Below are 22,312 nucleotides of genomic sequence, written 5' to 3'. Positions count from 1 at the left end.
ATACTCACTGATTACTAAGGACATCCATGCCCTACACCACACTCATACCTCATAGTCTCGCGACCACATGGGTCCAGACTAATCTACCCTGGGGCAGTTCTGATTATGTACCCTTACACACTGATCTCTCTCAGTGCTCACTCGCCACGCAATCCGGCGTGCCTACACATGGGCCTGCAGTCCCAGTGCTCTCATTCACTCATCCGGTCCACAATCCGGCGGACCTCCACACCGTGTCCCCCCGGTGCTCTCATTCACACACACACGATCCACAATCCGGCGGATCTCCACACCGTGTCCCCCCGGTGCTCACTCACTTACAATCCGATCTGCAATCCGGCAGATCTACACACTGACCACAATCAGTGCTCTCACTAACGCCACTTACCAATGACTACCACTTTCCTCTGAATACCTTTAGCTCTCTGTCTCTCTATGTTGGGAAGTCTCTCTCACTATTCACTAAGGGTTCGCTACTACAATAATATTATGGGATGGCCGAATTACTTAGTATATACTTTATCCCTTAGTTCCAGGTCTCCTCTCTCTCCCTAATTATTCAGTTATCACTTACCTGATCAGGTGTAACATCTGTTCAAACAGTAATACCTGACTAGGAGACAAGGTTACCTCCACTGTATGGGGACAAAAGATATACACACTGTGTGTAAGAGTTATTCCCTGATTTAAGCGCTCCTACTCCCTTTTGATCCATCAGTTGCTACACCGCATCTGGTTAGAAGAAAGGTTAGCTCTATCTTAAGAACAACACATTACACACTGATTCACTAAGAACTTGGGTATCTTTATTACAATAGAATAGAATACACATACATAAATCTGCGGGGTCTCTATAACGTACAAGGTTATCTGCGGGGTCTTTTGATTAACAGGAACTTTTAACACACCGCTGAAAGAAAAGGATTAGACATACAATAGCCATGGGAATAAGGACAAGATTAAGGTGTAAGTGTAAAGGGGACTAGTTTAGACTACCTCACCTATTAGAAGGAAGATTTCTCTCTGACTCTGGTGGGATCAGGGCTCTCTCTGTCTCTCCCTCCGTCACCATAGCTTCACGCCTCTGGCTCAATTGCTCCAGCTGACAGCCTCAGCTCCTCCATCTACTTTAATGCTCTCTGACAAACTGGCAGTCCCAGCTGATAGTTACTGCTCTCTCTTCAGCTTCAGCAATCATCTGCCTTCTTTCTCCATTCCAGAAAACCAATAGAAATGCACTGTATTCTGCAGCTCCAGCAGACATCCTACTCTTCACTCTTCAAGAACCAAACTGAACTGACTACTCCTCCTCTTCTGCAATTCGCTAATATGGATTCCTCTCCCCTCATGGAAATTTCCAACAGAGGGCTGCCTCCCACCAAATTCCTGTGCTAGCTCCAGAGCTCTCTGCGCAACCGCAGTGGCCATCTGCTTGTTACGTCTGGGCCCAAGAGACAAACACGTTCTTCCGATAAGAAGCAGTCCTGACTGGTTTTCCCCTAGCAGTCAACAGCCTTAACTATAAACTTTACCTTTCCCCTTGAAGCCTCTCAGCTCCATCAAAATGGAGTCTATCTAGTTCTGGGCCTTGTAGGCCTGAGAAGGATGAAATAACCCTTAGTTCTGTCAGAGTACCTACACAAACAATACTAATGTGTAATATAAAGTCAGGACCACAGGATCCACCCTCTACTATAGGCAAAATAATGAAAGGCAAAGCCAATAGGCAATAGATGGATTAGAGTAAGGGCTATCCTCTTCTAGGTCTGGAAGAAAGGGCTTAAAAGGGAAGAATACAGCCTATAGATGTGAGCAAGCTTAAAGTCTTTATCACTCCGAAATAGAGCCAAAAAGCCTGTCAAGACACCACCCCACCTCCTTCTTTAACTCCCTGTTGTCTTCTCTTCTCCTGTGCTGATCTGCTCTCTTCCACCCCACCTCCCTCTGTAACTCCCTGTTCTCTTTTGCTGTGCTGATTTGCTGCTCTCTTCCACCCCGCCTCCTTCTCTAACTCCCTGTTCTCTTCTCTTCTCCTGTGCTGATCTGCTCTCTTCCACCCCACCTCCTTCTGTAACTCCCTGTTCTCTTTTGCTGTGCTGATCTACACCCGCCTCCTTCTTTAACTCCCTGTTCTCTTCTCCTGTGCTAATCTGCTGTTCTCGTCCATCCGCCTCTTTCTCTAACTCCCTGTTCTCTTCTCCGTGCCGATCTGCTGTTCTCTTCCTCCCGCCTCCTTCTTTAACTCCCTGTTCTCTTCTCTCGTGCTGATCTGCTGTTCTCTTTAACCCCACCTCCTTCTCTAACTCCCTGTTCTCTTCTCCTGTACTCATCTGCTGCTCTCTTCCACCCGCCTCCTTCTCTAATTCCCTGTTGTCTTCTCCTGTGCCTATCTGCTGCTCTCTTCCACCACCTCCTTCTCTAGCTCCCTCTTCTCTTCTCCGTGCCGATCTGCTGTTCTCTTCCACCCGCCTCCTTCTTTAACTCCCTGTTCTATTCTCCTGTGCTCATCTGCTGCTCTCATCCACCCACCGCCTTCTCTACCTCCCTGTTCAGAGATCTGCTGCTCTCTTCCACCCCACCTCCTTCTTTAACTCCCTGTTCTCTTCTAATGTGCTGATCTGCTGCTCTCTTCCACCCCACCTCCTTCTTTAACTCCCTGTTCTCTTCTAATGTGCTGATCTTCTGCTCTCTTCCACCCGCCTCCTTCTTTAACTCCCTGTTCTCTTCTCCTGTGCTAATCTGCTGTTCTCTTCCACCCGCCTCTTTCTCTAACTCCCTGTTCTCTTCTCCCGTGCCGATCTGCTGCTCTCTTCCTTCCGCCGCCTTTAACTCCCTGCTCTTTTCCGCTGTGCTAATCTGCTGCTCTCTTCCACATACATCCTTCTCTAATCGCACAAACACATACATACAACCACGCACACACACATACAAACACACCACACACACAATCTCACACACAACCACACCACCACACCCAACCACACATACAAACACACACACACAACCACCACACACAACCACACACACACAACCACACACACACACACACAACCACACACAGCCACACAACCACACCCACCCACACAAACACAACAATACACACACACAACCATACACACAACCACGCACAACTACACACACAACTACAAACACACACCCACACCACACACACACCCACACCACACACAACCACACCCTCACTCCATCTATAGCCCTCACTCCCTGTTCTCTTCTGCTGTGCTGAACTGCTGCTCTCTTCCACATACATCCTTCTCTAATCGCACACACACATACATACACACACACACCCACACCACACACACAACCACACCCTCACTCCATCGCCCTCACTCCTTGTTCTCTTCTCCTGTGCTGGTCTGCTGCTCTGTTCCACCCCACCTCCTTCTTTAACTCCCTGTTCTCTTCTCCTGTGCTAATCTGCTGTTCTCGTCCATCTACCTCTTTCTCTAACTAACTGTTCTCTTCTCTTCTCCTGTGCTGATCTGCTGCTCTCATCCACCCACCTCCTTCTTTAACTCCCTCTTCTCTTCTCTCGTGCTGATCTGCTGTTCACTTCCACCCCACCTCCTTCTCTAACTCCCTGTTCTCTTCTCCTGTGCTGATCTGTTGCTCTCTTCCACCCGCCTCCTTCTTTAACTCCCTGTTAACTTCTGCTGATCTGCTGCTCTCTTCTACCCTGCCTCCTTCTTTAACTCCCTGTTCTCTTTTGCTGTGCTGATCTGCTGTTCTCTTCCATCCGCCTCTTTCTTTAACACCCTGTTCTATTCTCCTGTGCTGATCTGCTGCTCTCTTCCACCCCACCTCCTTCTTTAACCCCCTGTTCTCTTCTCCTGTGCTCATCTGCTGCTCTCATCCACCCACCGCCTTCTCTACCTCCCTGTTCTCTTCTCCCGTGCTGATCTGCTGCTCTCTTCCACCCCCACCTCCTTCTTTAACTCCCTGTTCTCTTCTGCTGTGCTGATCTGCTGCTCTCTTCCACCCCCTCCTTCTCTAACTCCCTGTTCTCTTCTCTTCTCCTGTGCTAATCTGCTGTTCTCTTCCACCCACCTCCTTCTTTAACTCCCTGTTCTCTTCTCTCGTGCTGATCTGCTGTTCTCTTCCACCCACCTCCTTCTTTAACTCCCTGTTCTCTTCTCTCGTGCTGATCTGCTGTTCTCTTCCACCCACCTCCTTCTTTAACTCCCTGTTCTCTTTTCCTGTGCCGATCTGCTGTTCTTTTCCACCGCCTCCTTCTGTAACTCCCGGTTCTCTTCTCTTGTGCCGATCTGCTGTTCTCTTCCACCCCGCCTCCGTCGTTAACTCCCTGTTCTCTTCTCCTGTGCAGATCTGCTGCTCTCATCCACCCACCTCCTCTAACTCCCTGTTCTCTTCTCCTGTGCTGATCTGCTGTTCTCTTCTACCCTGTCTCCTTCTCTAACTCCCTGTTATCTTCTCCTGTGCTGATCTGCTGCTCTCTTCCACCTCACCCCCTTCTTTAACTCCCTGCTCTCTTCTCCTGTGCGGATCTGCTGCTCTCATCCACCCGCCTCCTTCTTTAACTCCCTGTTCTCTTCTCTCGTGCTGATCTGCTGTTCTCTTCAACCCCACCTCCTTCTCTAACTTCCTGTTCTCTTCTCTTCTCCTGTACTGATCTGCTGCTCTCTTCTACCCGCCTCTGTCTCTAACTCTCTGTTCTCTTCTCTTCTCCTGTGCTGATCTGTTGCTCTCTTCCACCCTGCCTCCTTCTTTAACTCCCTTTTAACTTCTGCTGATCTGCTGTTCTCTTCCACCCACCTCCTTCTTTAACTCCTTGTTCTCTTTTCTTCTCCTGTGGTGATCTGCTACTGTCTTCCACCCCACCTCCTTCTTTAACTCCCTGTTCTCTTCTGCTGTGCTGATATGCTGCTCTCTCCTACCCACCTCCTTCTCTAACTCCCTGTTCTCTTCTCTTCTCCTGTGATGATCTTCTGCTCTCTTCCACCCGCCTCCTTCTCTAACTCCCTGTTCTCTTCTCTTCTCCTATGCTGATCTGCTGCTCTCTTCTACCCTGTCTCCTTCTCTAACTCCCTGTTCTCTTCTCCTGTGCTGATCTGCTGCTCTCTTCCACCCGCCTCCTTCTTTCAACTCCCTGTTCTCTTCTCTTGTGCTAATCTGCTGTTCTCTTCCACCTGCCTCTTTCTCTAACTCCCTGTTCTCTTTTGCTGTGCCTATCTGCTGCTCTCTTCCACCACCTCCTTCTCTAGCTCCCTCTTCTCTTCTCCTGTGCCGATCTGCTGTTCTCTTCCACCCGCCTCCTTCTTTAACTCCCTGTTCTCTTCTCCTGTGCTGATCTTCTGCTCTCTTCCACCCACCTCCTTCTTTTACTCCCTGTTCTCTTCTCCTGGGCCGATCTGTTGTTCTCTTCCACCCCTTCTCCAACTCCCTGTTTTCTTCTCCTGTGCTGATCTGCTGCTCTTTTCCATCCGCCGCCTTCTTTAACTCCCTGTTCTCTTCCGCTGTGCTAATCTGCTGCTCTCTTCCGCATACATCCTTCTCTAATCGCACACACACATACAACCACGCACGCACACACACACACACACATACAAACACACCACACACACAATCTCACACACAACCACACACACACACATAACCCACACACATAACCCACACACATAACCCACACACATAACCCACACACACAACCACACACACACAACCACACACACACACACAACCATACACACACACAACCATACGCACTACACACACAACTACAAACACAACTATACACCCAACCACACACACAACCACACCCACATACAACCACACCCACATACAACCACACCCACATACAACCACACACACCCACACCACACCCACACCCACACAACCACACACACACAACACACAACCACACACACAACCACACCCTCACTCCATCTATCACCCTCACTCCCTGTTCTCTTCTGCTGTGCTGATCTGCTGCTCTCTTCCACATACATCCTTCTCTAATCGCTCACACGCATACATACAACCACACACACCAACCACACACACACAACCACACCCACAACTACACACAACCACACACAACCAACCACACACACGCAACCAGAAACACAACTACAAACACAACCACACACACCCACAACCATACACACAACCACACACAGCCACACACAACCATGCACACACACACAACCACACACATCTATCTATCGCCCTCACTCTATCTATCGCCCTCACTCTCTGTTTTCTTCTGCTGTGCTGATCCGCTCTCTTCCGCATACATCCTTCTCTAATCGCACACATACATACATACAACCACGCACACACACACATACAACTACACACAACCACACACAATCACACACACACACACACACAATCACACACACACCCAACCACACACACACCCAACCACACACACACACCCAACCACACACACACACACCCAACCACACACCCACAACTACACACACAACAACCACACACACAACCACACACACAACCACACACACAACCACACAGCTACACACAACCACACACGACCACACCACCACACACACCCACAACCATACACACACAATCACACACACAACCACAGCCACATACAACACCCATATACTCACAACCACAAACACCACACACACCACACACACACACACCCACACACACACCACACACATCTATTGCCCTCACTCTATCTATCTATCGCCCTCACTATCTATCTTTCAAGCTATCTATCGATCGCCCTCACTCTATTGCCCTCACTCAATCTGTCGCCCTCACTCTGTCTAGCTATCGCCCGCACTCCCTGTTCTTTTCTGCTGCTCTATTCCGCATACATCCTTCTCTAATCGCACACACATACATACAACCACGCACACACACACATACAACCCCACACTCACACAACCACACACCCAACCACACACCCAACCACACACCCAACCACACACCCAACCACACACCCACAACCACACACCCACAACCACACACCCACAACCACACACCCACAACCACACACACAACCACAACCACATACACAACCATACACACACACAACCATACACACACAACCATACACACACAACCATACACACACAACCCACACACCCAACCACACACCCAACCACACACCCAACCACACACCCAACCACACACCCAACCACACACCCACAACCACACACCCACAACCACACACCCACAACCACACACACACACCCACAACCACACACCCACAACCACACAACCACACACCCACAACCACACAACCACACACCCACAACCACACACACAACCACAACCACATACACAACCATACACACACACAACCATACACACACACAACCATACACACACAAACCACACACACACAACCACACACACAACCACAAACACAACCCCACAACCATACACACACAACCACACAACCAACCACACAAACAACCACACACACAACTACACACACACAACCACACACACACACAAACACACACCACACACACACAACCACACATACACCACCACACACATCTATCTATCTATCGCCCTCACTGTTGGACTTGGCCCTCTTGGCAGGGTCATCCCTGAACCTTTTGCCTTCCTCCAATATTCTCTCTGACCTGTTTTTGTTGGTTTAATGACTCTGGGCACTTTACCACTGCTGACCAGTGCTAAAGTGCATATGCTCTCCCTGTGCAAAATGCATATGTGATTGATTTCCATGATTGGTTCATTGGATTTACTGTCAGTCTCCAGTAGAGTGCACCAGGAGTGCCAGGGCTTGTAAATACCAATACTGCTAGTGGGCCTGCAGCGCTGGTTGCGCCACCCACAGAAGCAGCCCTTTAAAATGTGTCTAGGGTCTGCCATTGCAGAACCTGCGTGCAGTCTGGTACTGTCATGCTGGCTGGGCAAGTGCACACACTTGCCAGCCTCGAAAACCTTTCCTTTGCTTCATATTAGTCACCCCTATGGTAGGCCCTAGGGCAGGGTGCATTGTAAGTGTAAGGTAGGACAAGCCCTGATGTGTGTGGCATGTCCTAATAGTGAATTACAGCCAAATTCGTTTTTCACTATTGTAAGGCTACCTGTTCTCTTACGCCAGATGAGCTGCTGGAATTATTACAGCCTATATTTCCAGCAGGCTCAGGGAACATGGTTGAAAGTCAAGTTTAGTATGCCTGAACTCAGATAATAAAATACTTCTTTTAGTAAAGTTTATTTTAATATCCTGTGGTTGCAAATGCTACTTTTAGAAATTTAGCAATGCTTGCCTAACCATTTCAGCCCGCCTCTGCTAGGATGTGTATCTGCTGTCTGGGTTGTGTGAGTGACAGGGCTGGGGGATGACAGGTGGTGAATGCAAGGATTACACCTTAGTGGGAGTGCCCCTGGACTCTGAATAGGGCTGTGCTCTGCCACCACAATGCTGGCTCCGCCCCCTGGGGAGCGACTGATGACACTGGCCGACACCTGGCCCAGGAGAGGGAAGACTGTCAACAAGGTACTCCTGGCTGTACTTGTCATCTGAATGCTGGATTCACCTCCTGCGGACATCTGATGTGCCTGCCCCTCACACTGAAAGGAGAAGCCAGGAACAGCACAGCAGAGAGCGCCAAAACTGAATTAGGCTATGCAAAGGCCCCCCTGGCCTGAGAAGACAAAAGAAATGCTGTATAAAAGAAGGAGCCCTGCTCCTAGCAAATTAGAATCCTGTTTCCCACAACAAACCTCTGCTTAACTAGTAGGAGAAGAAGAAGCTGGAAGGACTGGCATGCTGTCTGCCTTGCTGAGAAAGGAGAGGAGAAGACTTATTGAAAAGACTTTGTAGACTTGTGCTGAAACTTTCTCCAAGGGCTTGACTGAGCTTGCCCCCCTGAACTGAACCCCAGGACCAGTGGGTTCATTGTGTCTTTGCTTGTTTCTATCTACCAGCCGTGTGTGCCTCCCGCCGGATTAGAGTTTGTGCCCCTATTGCCCCCTCCTAGGGCTGTGGCACTTTGGAGCCCGTCGGCTCCTCTGCCCCTGCCTGCCACTTGAGCGTGTTGAGCGCTCACTCGCCCCTCCCGCCGGAATTTCCTCAAGGCTGGTGACCTACGTCGAGACCGCAGCCCGCACGTAGGACCATGCCCTGCTGTCCCGGCTAGCCGACCCGAGAAATTTGCAGGCCGCACCGCCCCCCGGCCCCCCCCCTCCCTGTTGGGAGACCCCATACCATCTGTACCGAGGTCGTGGGCCGCGCCCTCCTGGGCGCACACACCCGCCGCTGACGGAAATCCAAAGACACTGCCAGAAACGAGTCGCCCTGTCCGTGCACGACTCGTCCCAGGAAATGAACTGCTGTCCCAAGGTACGTCTCTCTCACAACGGGCTCGGGGACCACAACGCCTTCTTTCCCCGCGGTGCTTCAACAGAGTACGTTATGTATTGTTTTTCAACAGAGTACGCCCCGCATTGCTTGTTAAACCGAGTGCGCTCCGCATTGCTTCAACAGAGTACGCTCCGTAGTGTTTTTTTAAACAGAGTACACCTCGCATTGCCTGGAGAGCAGGGTACGGCTCGTACCTGTAGAGATTGCCCGTACGCGGCGTACGCTGCTCACGCTAGATGCGTGAGGATTGGTAGAGCCGCCCTTCGTGATCATACGGAGCGCACAGGAGCGTTCCCGAGGGCAGGGCTCTTGAAAGCACCGTACCGGGTCCCTGAAAGAAGTACCTAAACCCAAGAGAAGGGGTTGTTGGAAGCATTTAATCCCTGTAAGACTGACCAGGACTAAGAAGTAATCCAAGAAGAAATATCCCAAAGAGAACATTACCATTATTTTACCATCTTGTAGCCTAAGCTTAAAAACGTTATACTGGTCTTGTGATAAAGGCTTGCCTGCATAGATATATTTTTATATAAAGGGGACATATTTTCATATATAGTAGTTTGGTTAACCCTGCTAGGGGGCTGTGTAATCCAATTGTGGGAGGGCATAGTTTAAGTCCCAGTTTTCCAGAGCTATGCCAACAACTGTTTGAGAGTGAGTTCTCTGACCCCAGGGAGCTCACATTGGAGGCAGACCTTGCGGTGGATTCCAGAGGGTCTGAAGAGGCATTGGGGTGTGATCCTGTGGGGAGTGGCTCAGGTAACTTCCAGCCCAGAGTGGTGGAAGTGGCGCAGAGAAGCCCAGCCAGGTCCTGTAGTAGTGAGAGGGGTGTAGGGCCTCATGTCCTGTCCTTAAGGGTAAGGAGTGAGAATGGGTTTTGTCCCGGTAGTGCCCAACCTCAGTCTCAGAGCCTGGATGGTTCTTTAAGGGGACACCAGGTGGGGAGCCTAGGCTAAACGGATGAGTCACCCTCTGAGGGGGATCCCCCAGTGGCTAGAGAACGTGGAGCCTCTGCAAACAGAGCTCCAGCAGTTCTGGTGTCTGGCAGTACCCCTCCAGTTGGGAGTGGGCAGTACTCTGGAAGGGGGTGCAGAGGGATGGAGTCCTCGCCTCTGACCCCGGTTCAACTAGAGGGTTTAGACCCTGGGATAGAGGGCCAGGTGCAGGGTGTCCCCCCTGACCTGGTGCCCCAGTTGCAGGATAGCACCCCTGAACTGGTGGGCGACTTGTGCAGGTCACCTGCCACAGGTGCCCTGACAATTCTGGAAGGGGGTACCACTCCAGGTGGGAGGGTACCGAGCCCCAAGGAGGAGGACCGGGGGTGGGAGAGCCCACCCCAGTCTTTGCTCCAGCCGCCAGGTACAGGCCTGGGGCTGGCGGGTCAGTGCCAGGACAACATACCTGACCTGACAGGAGGGACAAAAGGTGCCAAGCACCCTGGGCTACTGCCCCCCGCTCCTTAACGCCACAGAGGTTTGAGAGCCCTGAGAGGCATAAGGTCTGGGTCTCAGCCCTGACTACTGTCAGTGGCCACTGTGATTTGATGACTGTCTTTTGGGACACACCTGTGAGCAAGTTAAGGTTAGAGGCTGCACAGGTGGTGTCCACAGAGAAAGAGAAGGGTGCCCCATGGATTAGCTGGGTGGACCCTGAGGGTATGGACAGAGGATTTGAAATAGGTTCAGATTGGCGTAGGACTGGAATGTGCCACTGCTGTTGCGGGACAGGTCCATGTTCTATCGCCCAAAGCAGGGAAGCCCATCACAGTGGTGATTGGTCTACCCTGCGTTTTGGCTGAAAGGGGGTTGTGTTGGACTTGGCCCTCTTGGCAGGGTCATCCCTGAACTTTTTGCCTTCCTCCAATATTTTCTCTGACCTGTTTTTGTTGGTTTAATGGCTCTGGGCACTTTACCACTGCTGACCAGTGCTAAAGTGCATATGCTCTCCCTGTGCAAAATGTATATGTAATTGATTTCCATGATTGGTTCATTGGATTTACTGTCAGTCCCCAGTAGAGTGCACTAGGAGTGCCAGGGCTTGTAAATACCAATACTGCTAGTGGGCCTGCGGCGCTGGTTGCGCCACCCACAGAAGCAGCCCTGTAAAATGTGTCTAGGGTCTGCCATTGTAGAACCTGAGTGCAGTCGGGTACTGTCATGCTGGCTGGGAAAGTGCACACACTTGCCACCCTCAAAAACCTTCCCTTTGCTTCATATTAGTCACCCCTATGACAGGGTGCATTGTAAGTGTAAGGGAGGACAAACCCTGATGTGTGTGGCATGTCCTAATAGTGAATTACAGCCAAATTCGTTTTTCACTATTGTAAGGCTACCTGTTCTCTTAGGCCAAGATGAGCTGCTGGAATTATTACACCCTATAATCCCAGCAGGCTCAGGGAACATGATAGAAAGTCAAGTTTAGTATGCCTGAACTCAGAATAATAAAATACTTCTTTTAGCAAAGTTTATTTTAATATCCTGTGTTTGCAATGCTAATTTTAGAAAGTTAGCATTTGCTTGCCTAACAATTTAAGCCCGCCTCTGCTAGGATGTGTATCTGCTGTCTGGGTTGTGTGAGTGATAGGGCTGGGGGATGACAGGTGGTGAATGCAAGGATTACACCTTAATGGGAGGTGGGAGTGCCCCTGGACTCTGAATAGGGCTGTGCTCTGCCACCACAATACTGGCTCCGCTCCCTGGGGAGCGACTGATGACTCTGCCCGACACCTGACCCAGGAGAGGGAAGACTGTCAACAAGGTACTCCTGGCTGTACTGGTCATCTGAATGCTGGCGTCACCTCCTGCGGAGCGTCTGATGTGCCTGCCCCTCACACTGAAAGGAGAAGCCAGGAACAGCACAGCAGAGTGCTCCTAAACTGAATTAGGCTATGCAAAGGCCCCCAGGCCTGAGAAGACAAAATAAATTCTGTATAAAAGAAGGAGCCCTGCTCCTAGCAAATTAGAATCCTGTTTCCCACAACGAACCTCTGCCCAACTTGAAGGAGAAGAAGAAGCTGGAAGGACTGGCCCTCCTAGGGCTGTATTTACAACAAGGGGTGGTGAGGGACAGAGTCTCTGAATTAAGCAGAAAGCTCTCACCCAGTCAAGAGATCAGGGCTAGATCCAACACCGTTTTTTAGCTCACTGCACCATCCCAGTTTCAGAACCTGGCTGTATGCAAATTAGTCTGTTCCTGTCCCAGTGCATGATGGGAACAGGGCAAACCAAACTACAAAAGCCAATTCTTACACTGGGAAGGAAGCAAGCTCCCGGGGACCGGTTTCTGGCATTACAGCCGTCTTCGGCCCGGTTTGCTTGAATCCTGATGGTGCAATGAGCAAGGGTCTCACATCTGAGAATACCCTTCCACGCTTAGGGTGGACAAAAATATTTACAACAAGGGGTGGTGAGGGACAGAGTCTCTGAATTAAGCAGAAAGCTCTCACCCAGTCAAGAGATCAGGGCTAGATCCAACACCGTTTTTAGCTCACTGCACCATCCCAGTTTCAGAACCTGGCTGTATGCAAATTAGTCTGTTCCTGTCCTAGGGCTGTGGCACTCGGGAGCCGGTCTCCTCCCCTGCCCCTGCCCGCCACTGGAGAGTGCTCACTCGCCCCTCCCGCCGGAATTTCCTCAAGGCGGTGACCTACGCCGAGACCGTAGCCCACACGTAGGCCCGTGCCCTGCTGTCCCCACCCGCCGACCAGAGGAGTTTGCAGGCCGTGCCGCCTTTCACCCCCCCCCCCCCCCCCCCCCCCCCCCCAACGCCTTCTTTCCCCGTGGTGCTTCAACAGAGTACGTTCCGTATTGTTTTTCAACAGAGTATGCCTCGCATTGCTTGGAGAGCGGGGTACGGCTCGTACCTGTAGAGATTGCCCGTACGCTGCTCACACTAGATGCGTGAGGATTGGTAGAGCCGCCCTTCGTGATCATACGGAGCGCACAGGAGCGTTCCCGAGGGCAGGACTCTTGAAAGCACCGTACCGGGGCCCTGAAAGAAGTACCTAAACCCCAGAGAAGGGGTTTGTGGAAGCATTTAATCCCTGTAAGACTGACCAGTACTATGAAGTAATCCAAGAAGAAATATCCCAAAGAGAACATTGCCATTATTTTACCATCTTGTGGCCTAAGCTTAAAAACGTTATACTGGTCTTGTGATAAAGGCTTGCCTGCATAGATATATTTTTATATAAAGGAGACGTATTTTCATATATCCACAGCCTGGTGTCCATTTGTGGGAGGATTGGTACATTTACTGTGTGTGTGATTACAAATGCTTAACCCAATAACGCCTGAAGAATAGCCTTGGCTGCTCACGCCACGCACCTAGAGGGTGAGCAAGGGTAATTCTAAGGGGTCATCCTTTGCCCTGACTTAGAGGAGGGGTTCCCTGCTTGTCACAAGTGAATACTTGCGCCAACCAGAGACCCCCAATTCTAACACTCACTCTTTCTATCTATCTATTGCCCTCACTCTATCGCCCTCACTCTATCTATCGCCCTCATTCTGTCTATCGCCCTCACTCATATCTATCTGTCGCCCTCACTCTATCTATCTATCTGTGGCCCTCACTCTATCTATCGCCCTCACTCCCTGTTCTCTTCTGCTGTGCTGATCTGCTGCTCTCTTCCACAACCATCCTTCTCTAACCGCACACATACATACAACCACGCACACCCACACATACAACCACACACATACAACCACACACACACACTACACCCACCCACACAACCACACACCCACACAACCACACACCCACACAACCACACACCAACAACCACACAGAACACACACAACCACACAGAACACACACAACCACACAGAACACACACAACCACACAGAACACACACAACTACCAGAACACAGACAACCACACACACAACCACAACCACATACACAACCACACACACAACCATACACACAACCACACACACAACCACACCCACATACAACCACACACACACACAACCACACACACACACAACCACACACACACTCCACACACACACACACACATCTATCTATCGACCTCACTCTATGGCCCTCACTCTTATGTATCTATTGCCCTCACTCTATCTATCTGTCGCCCTCACTCTATCTATCTGTCGCCCTCACTCTATCTATCGCCCTCTCTATCTATTGCCTCACTCCCTGTTCTCTTCTGCTGTGCTGATCTGCTACTCTCTTGCACATACATCCTTCTCTAATCGCGCACACACACATACATACAGCCACACAAACACACCACACACACAATCTCACACACAACCACACACACAACCACACACACCCACAACCACACACACCCACAACCAAACACAACCACACACACAACCACGCACACAACCACACACTCAACCACAAACACAACACACACAACGCACACACAACCACACACACACAACCATACACACACACACACAATCACACACATCTATCGCCCTCACTCTATCTATCGCCCTCACTCTATCTATCGCCCTCACTCTATCTGTCGCCCTCACTCTATCTATCGCCCTCACTCTATCTATCGCCCTCACTCTATCTATCTATCTATCGCCCTCACTCTATCTGTCTATCTATTGCACTCTATCGCCCTCACTCTATCTATCGCCCTTACTCTCTATCTATCTTTCAATCTAACTATCTATCCATCGCCCTCCATCGATCACCCTATCTATCGCCTTCACTCTATCTATCTATAGCCCTCACTCTCTATCGCCCTCACTCTATCTATCTCCCTCTATCTATCGCCCTCACTCTATCTATCTTTCGCCCTCACTCTATCTATCTATTGCTCTCACTCTATCTCCCTCTATCTATTGCCCTCTAGCTATCTATCGCCCTCACTATCTATCTGTTGATCGCCCTCACTCTGTCTATTTATCCCTCCTTCTATATATCTGTCGCCATCACTCTAACTATCGCACCACCACAGCATCACTCCGGGGCACCACGACATCACTATGCGCCAACTCAGCATCTCTGAACGCCACAGCATCACTCGTCGCCACCACAACATCACTCAGCGCCACCACAGCATCAATCTGTGCAACCATTCAACAACAACTGGTTCAAATATGTTCTCTTAATGTTTCAAGCTTTATTACAAGTGTCACAAAAAGATGTTAATATTTCACTTCTGTTCTTGGATTTTCGTCACAATTAAATACACTGAACATTATCTTCACAAAAGTTATTTACAAAAGTTTAAGCTATTGCCATTATAAATTACAATAACTTATGTAAGTATTAATTATTTAAAAAAAATTAAAAGCCATTGTTATTTGTAATATCAATACATCTAAGTCATGTAAATACAAAATATGTTGTATTACAAATGCTATAGGTGTCACATTTGTAAAAGTTAAAAGTATTGGCATTGTAAATGACAAAGCTATTAATGTCGCTATTTTCAAAACCAACACATAAATAAAAAATTTGCCATTTACAAGACCAATAGCTCAAACCTTCCTAATGCGAGACCTATTGCATTGCAAATGCTTGTTGTATTCAAAATATTAGGTGGGAAACCAGAATTATCTTGCAAAATCCGGAGCATTTGGTAATACTACCATTCCCCTCTACCTTTCTGGGGTAGAGATTCTGTGGGTCCAATTTATCGCTGTGCAAAGGTCTGTGTTGATTTCAAATCTTATAGGCCATCTCGTTGAACATCTTTTTGCCATCACTCTACTTGCCCTGTCAGTGGAGCCGGCCAATAGCAATACATCCCTTGCTAATACTACTTTCTTTTGTTTACCATCCATCAATCTTGGAGGGTCAGGGAATCGTCGATCGCCTGTATTTAAGTGGCTTTCTGTACCATATCTGCAAAATCACTTGGGCAGATGTCTGGAGCACGCTTTGCCCTTGCGCCACTCTGCCGCTCTTACACAAAATGGAAGCTGACTTCAGTCAATTCACTAAGAGTAATCAGGGGCACTGGCTCGTATATGGTCGAGAATAGGAGGCTCTTCAGTCGGTGCCCCTGATGGCCATGCTGTCATGGAGCAGCTGTTGGTTTCAGCGTGCAACTGGTTTAGCTACTTTGTCTTGGCAATGAAGCGATTCTTTTAACTGTTGTGCACTTTGAATACCACTCATAAAAACCAATGCGCAATGCTAATGTCAATCAATGTTCAGAGGCACATCCCTACAAAGGGAGTGCAGTTGTCTTAAGTTGACTTAGTTTTCATTGTCTTTTTATTCTCTCTTCACTCCAAGGTGCCATAGTACCCTCAAAATCCGGTATAGTTCATTCTTAGAACTACTGTTTTATCAAATCGAGTATCTGAAAGAGACACGTTAGTGATAGATTCCTTACCTTAGAATATCCCCAGGCGTCAGACTGGATCCGGAAATTTTTGCGTAGCAATACCCCTGCGCGCTGGTAGGCGTCGTCTGCGGCTCCGCGTCCGTCGTCGGCGTCGTGAGCGCCGGGATGACGTCATCGGAGTATATAGACGGCGCCCATGCGCGCTGACGTCAGTTCTTCTTTTTTCCGCGCCAGCTAGCGCAGATCCGGAAGAAGCTCTACCCCCAGTCACTTTTTGACTGAAAACTTTTTTGATCTTTTTGATCCTCTAGTTAGTCGATTCTCGACTATCGGTGCCAGGGATGCCCGGGTTCAAGCCTTGCTCGAAGTGCGGCCGACTCATGTCGGTCACGGACCCCCATCGCCGGTGCCTGAAGTGCTTAGGCCTCGACCACGACGATCGAACCTGCTCCGACTGCCGGGCCCTGACGTCGAAGGCTAGGCGGGAGCGGTCCCGCAAGCGTCTCGAGCTGAGGCAGTCGGCCCCGCGCCGCTCCAGGTCCCGGTCCCGGTCCCACGGGAGGTCGAGGGACAGGTCGCGAGGTCGGAGTCATCGACGTTCCGGGAGTGGACACCGATCGTCTGGTTCCAAGTCCTCAGGTAAGAGGCATGAGAGGTCGGAGCGACACCATCGGTCCTCCGACCCGCCCCGTCGCTCGCACGATGCGACCGGGGATTCGGGCGACACCGCCCACGCGGCTCCGCGGGAGTCGCAAGCGTCGCCGCCTGCCCCACACCTTCGGGTCCCTGGGCACGGCGCTCCTGAGGTACATGACACCCATCAGTTGTGGGTGACGCAACAGAAAGAAAAAAATGATGGGTAAGTATCAACACTGCCCATACAATAGTGCATGACATTACTCTGCAAGTTATTCTTGTAACTCAATTTACCAGAGAGGGTTTTATTTGATACCCTGATAAAACTCCAGGACCTTGTTAGGCCTTAGAATAGGGCTGAAACATGTTGGTAAAAAAAATAGGGTCATAGAACCATAAAATTCTACATTACCCCTTACCTTATTGTAGCTTTCCCCACCCTCTCCACTAATAAATGGCTACGTAGGAGAAGGTGAGAAATTTTTAATCTCTAGTTAAGCCCCCTGGTCACCCTCTATCCTTAAGTGCTCACTGAAATACGGTCGAACCCACCCTGACCTTTAGGACTCAAGGTGAACCGGGTGATAAAGCATGACACTACTAGAGTGTGTGAGAATTATATATAAAAAAGGATTTGTTTCCTTCCCCGCAATAGTCAAGCCGAGCCAGCATACCCACGAGGGGGTGACCTACCCTCCCCAATCCATGTTTTGTGTAGTATACACTATTATCCCTACAACCCAAGGCAGGATACTATGTCGTTTTGTTGAGTTTACACGGGAGGACGTATCCCCCACATCCTCTTCATTTTTTGAAAAGCTTCTCAACCCTCCGGGTCCCACAGGTCGCTCCTGTGTGAACCTTGTTTACCATGATAGGATAACTGTACCTCTGTGCTAGCCCATATGTAAAAACAATATTCAAAAGCCTTGGGGATGGTTGCAATATTCAGGCACTAGACCTTTGAGGGGTGGCTGGGGCTCAGGGACAGAAACACTGTTGGGACTTTAGGGGTGGTAGAAGTGCTGATGCCAGGATGTGCCAGCCCTCCCCCATTTTTGTTCTAAAAGTAAATTTCCACTCCTGTTGCCTTTGGTGAAGAGAGTGGTATGACCAGGACAGGCTGCTCCCACCCCATCCCATGGTGTCTTGTATGGTTTCTGTTTAGCCGAAGACGGCAGAATTGAGTGTAGTTCCCACAATCTGTTCCCAGGGGATGAGGGGTAAGATAGACTGTAAGTACTTTAGCGAATGGGGTATGGCTTGATGCCAATTTTTCTGGCCCAGTCCCATTTATCTTACTGATAGTATCCCTGGTGTGGTAGTAAGCTTTCTGTTTTCTAAGTGAGGTAGATTTAGGGTAAATGTCCTAATGATTTCCCTGGAAGGCGGGTGGGCCACAGAAACACAGAAAGACGATATACAACCTTTTTTTGGTGGGTAGAGTATTTGCATATGCTTTGGTGGGTGCTTACCCCATCATTCAATGTCTGTGGTATCTACAATTGTATCCCTATTTGCGGATAACACATCTGCAGCGATGGCAGAACATGGATCCACTTGGGAGAGGTTGCATTGGAAATGGGAGAGTCTGCATTGGAAATGGGAGAGTCTTCTTAATTGATCATGAATATAAGAACACAATTGTTTTGGTCGGTTCTCTCATTGACTAATTTTACTTCTTTTATGCCATGCCACTTGTTGCTGAATTTGATAAATTGGCCTTAACAGATCTAATAATAAAACCTTGAATTTCACAAAAACACTCCTTTTTAATGGACATTTTTGCTACATGTGGTTTTTAGTCATAATTACTAATTTTTTTAAAAAACAAAGAATATTTCTAGCACTTTTATTTTACAATGCGGATCTATCAATCATTCCGGGAATCATAAGCGCGCTACTCACCCGTGAGGGTCTCAAGGTGCTGGGTGGGGTACGCCAGTCCGTTCAGCCGAAGGGCCAGGTCTTGAGAGTTTTCCTGAAGGTGTTCAGGGAGGGGGCAAGTCTGATGTCTGCCGGTAGCTCGTTCCAGGTCTTGTGGCTGCAATGTGAGAGAACGATCTGATGTCTGCTCTGGCCCTGTGGATGCGCGGGGTTTCAGCCAGTGCGAGGTTGGACGATCGCAGGTTTCATTTGGGTACGTGGAAGTTTATTCTGTCGTTGAGGTATTTGGGTCCGTTGTTGTGTAGGCATTTGTAGGCGTGAGTGTGGATTTTGAAGGTGACTCTCTTCTCCACGGGGAGACAGTGTCGTCGCCGTAGGTGTTGGCTGACGTGTTCATGTCGGGGGATGCCGAGGACTAGTCTGGCAGCGGTGTTCTGTATTGTTTGGAGTTTGCGTAGTAGGGACTTGTTGATACCGGCATAGAGTGCGTTGCCATAGTGCAGTCTGCTGGTGATGAGTGCGTGGGTGCCTGATTTCATCGACTCAGGTGGCGGGCGTCCATTTGAAGGTCTTTGCAAGGGTGTTGAAGCAGCTGGAGGTGACAGTGTTGACCTGTCGGTTCATGGCGAGGGATGAGTCGCGTACGATGCCAAGGTTTTTGGTGTGGTCTGTGGATGTTGGGGGGCTTCCGGTGGCAGTGGGCCACCAGGTGTTGTCCCATGCTGAAGGGGTGGTGACAAGGACTTCTGTCTTCTCGGTGTTGAGTTTTAGGCAGCTGTTGGTTATCCAGTCTGTTACTTCTTGCATTCCCTTCTGGAAGTTGAGTTTTGCGGTGGTGGGGTCTTTTGACGAGGGAGAGTATGATCTGGGTGTCGGCGTATGATACGATGTTGAGGCTGTGTTGTTGGACGATGTCTCTGAGGGGTGCCATGTAGATAATGAAGAGGGTCGGGCTTAGAGACGACCCCTGTGGGATTCCACTGGTGATTTCCGTGGGGGTGGAGAGAAAGGGCTGTAGTCTGATCCACTGGCTTCTTTCGGTGAGGAACGAGCGGATCCAGTCTAGGGCAGTTCCTTGTATGCCGATGTTGTGTAGTGTGGCGACCGGTGTGCGGTGAGAGACGGTGTGAAAGGCTGCGGACAGGTCGTGAAGGATGAGGGCTGCAGAGTGGCCTTGGTCCAGGAGGGTGCAGATGTCATCCGTGGCGGCGAGTAGGGCGGTCTCGGTGCTGTGGTCGGTTCAAAATCCGGATTGTGACGGGTCGAGGACGGCGTGCTCTTTGATGAGTCGTGTCAGCGTCTTGTTGACTGTTTTCTCTGCCACTTAGGCAGCGAAGGGGAGAAGCGAGATGGGCCGGCAGTTTTTGAGGTCGGTAGGGCCTGACTTCAGCACATTTCCAGTCGCCTGGGGAGGTGTCTGTTTTGAAGGTGGTGTTGATGGTGTGTAGCAGGTCGGGATGGTATCTGCTGCTCTGTGGTAGATGTGCGGGGAGCAGGGGTCGGTTCCCCCCCCCCCCCCCCCCCCCCCCCCCCCCCCAGAGTGGATGTCTTTCAAGGCCGTGGTGGTGTCCTCAGTCGTGATTGGTGTCCAGTTGGAGATGGTGGGCTGGCTGGTGTCTTGGGCAGGCGATGGGCTGGCTGAGGCTTCTTGTGGGTGGTCGATGAAGTTGGTGTAGAGAGTTCTGATCTTGAGATGGAAGTCGGTTTCAAACTTGTCGCAGAAGTCTTGGGACGGGTGATGTCTGTGGCTTCGCTGCGTGGGATGGTGAATTCCTGGATGTCACTGGAGTTCCTTGGAGTTGGTAAGGATTTTGTTGTGGATAAAGTTCCTTTTGGTTCTAATTTGGTTGTGGTAGTCCATCATGGCATCTTTGTAGGTGGAGTAGTTATCGGTAGTTTTCCAGGTGTCTGCAGGTGCGCTGGCTTCTTGGAGGTCGGTGGTGAACCAGGCTGCTTTTCTGGGGCGTTGTTTGCCGGGGTTGTCTAGCGGGTGAGCTCATCTGTGCAGTTGGAGATGGATGTGTTGAGTCCTCAGGCTGTGGTGTTTGCGTCGGATGCCCGGGTGTGGTTTCCTCGGGAGAGGGTGGAGTTCAGTTGCTCGTCGGAGACCTTGCTCCAATTTCTTCATGGCAGGCGGGGGGCTGGTTTTGGTATCTTGGGTTTGTCGACAGTGAAGTGAATGCAGTGGTGGTCAGTCCAAGCTGGTTGGGAAGTGCGCCTGAAGTGGACGCTGTTACCACCAGCAAAGATTGGGGTCGAGGGTGTGTCCGTGTGGTGACGAGTTGGTTGAGTCCGAGGTTGTCATGAAGGATGGTTGAGATGGGGTGGCTGGGGTTGTCGAGGTGGAAGGTAAGGTCTCGAATAAGTATGTAGTTCATTGATGCGATGGCGTGGGGTGCGATGAAGTCTGTGATGGTTGTGGCAAAGGGTGTCCAGAGGGGGTGGGGGGGTCTGTAGATGAGTGTTCTCTGGAGTGTGGTCTTATGGCTGGTCTGGTATAGATCTGGAAATGCAGGTGTTTGGCAGAGGGGAAGGTTTCACTCGAGGTGGTGAGGCGGAGGGTGCTTTTGTGGGCGATGGCGAGGCATCCTCCCGTGTGTTTGGGGCATCCTTCCTCTGGATCTTGTATCCGTCCAGGATGGCGCTGTTGATGTCTGGGCGGAGACGCCGTTGGTCCAGGTCTCTGTGAAGAAGGCGATCTCAGGCGAGATCTCCATGGCGTGTTTGTGTACGGAGCGCACATTGAGGAGGATGCATCCGAGGGTGTCGTCGGTGCTGGCGTTGGTGGTGTTGAGGGTCGGGGTGGTAGTGAAGGTCTGGCAGCAGCGGAGGCAGGAGAACTGGCCATGGGTCGTGTTTGGTGAGGCCTGTTGGCAGTCTGTGGACCTTCCGGGGTTGAGTGCAAGGAGGGCGACTGAGTCGTAGGGATGGAAGGTCGTAGATTCAGGTTCCTGGCGCTGGTTGCGGACGGGCGCAGACTGGCTTGCCTTAGGTGCGCCTTCTGCGTGACCACGCAGCGGCCACCATTAAGTAGGGAGGAGCAGCTGGGAGGCGGGAGCGGGTGTGGACAGGGGGGCAGGGGCAGCTGGTGCAGGAGATGGGAGCGGGGAGAACGGCAAAAATGGGCAATACCAGGAATAAAAAAA

At 50.3% G+C, this 22,312-nt stretch overlaps 1 protein-coding gene across 2 annotated transcripts in view; it reads left to right on the top strand.

The window, feature by feature from the left end:
* TOP1MT (DNA topoisomerase I mitochondrial) overlaps positions 1-22,312 on the top strand; it is a 1,598,136-nt gene that overhangs the window by 1,302,803 nt on the left and 273,021 nt on the right. The gene's annotated exons all lie outside the window — the stretch shown is intronic.

This window comes from Lissotriton vulgaris, chromosome 4_1 (genome assembly GCF_964263255.1).
Source record: "Lissotriton vulgaris chromosome 4_1, aLisVul1.2, whole genome shotgun sequence".
Lineage (NCBI taxonomy): Eukaryota > Metazoa > Chordata > Amphibia > Caudata > Salamandridae > Lissotriton > Lissotriton vulgaris.
Note: the sequence above shows the minus strand (reverse complement) of the source record. Positions and strands in the feature narration are given on the sequence as shown.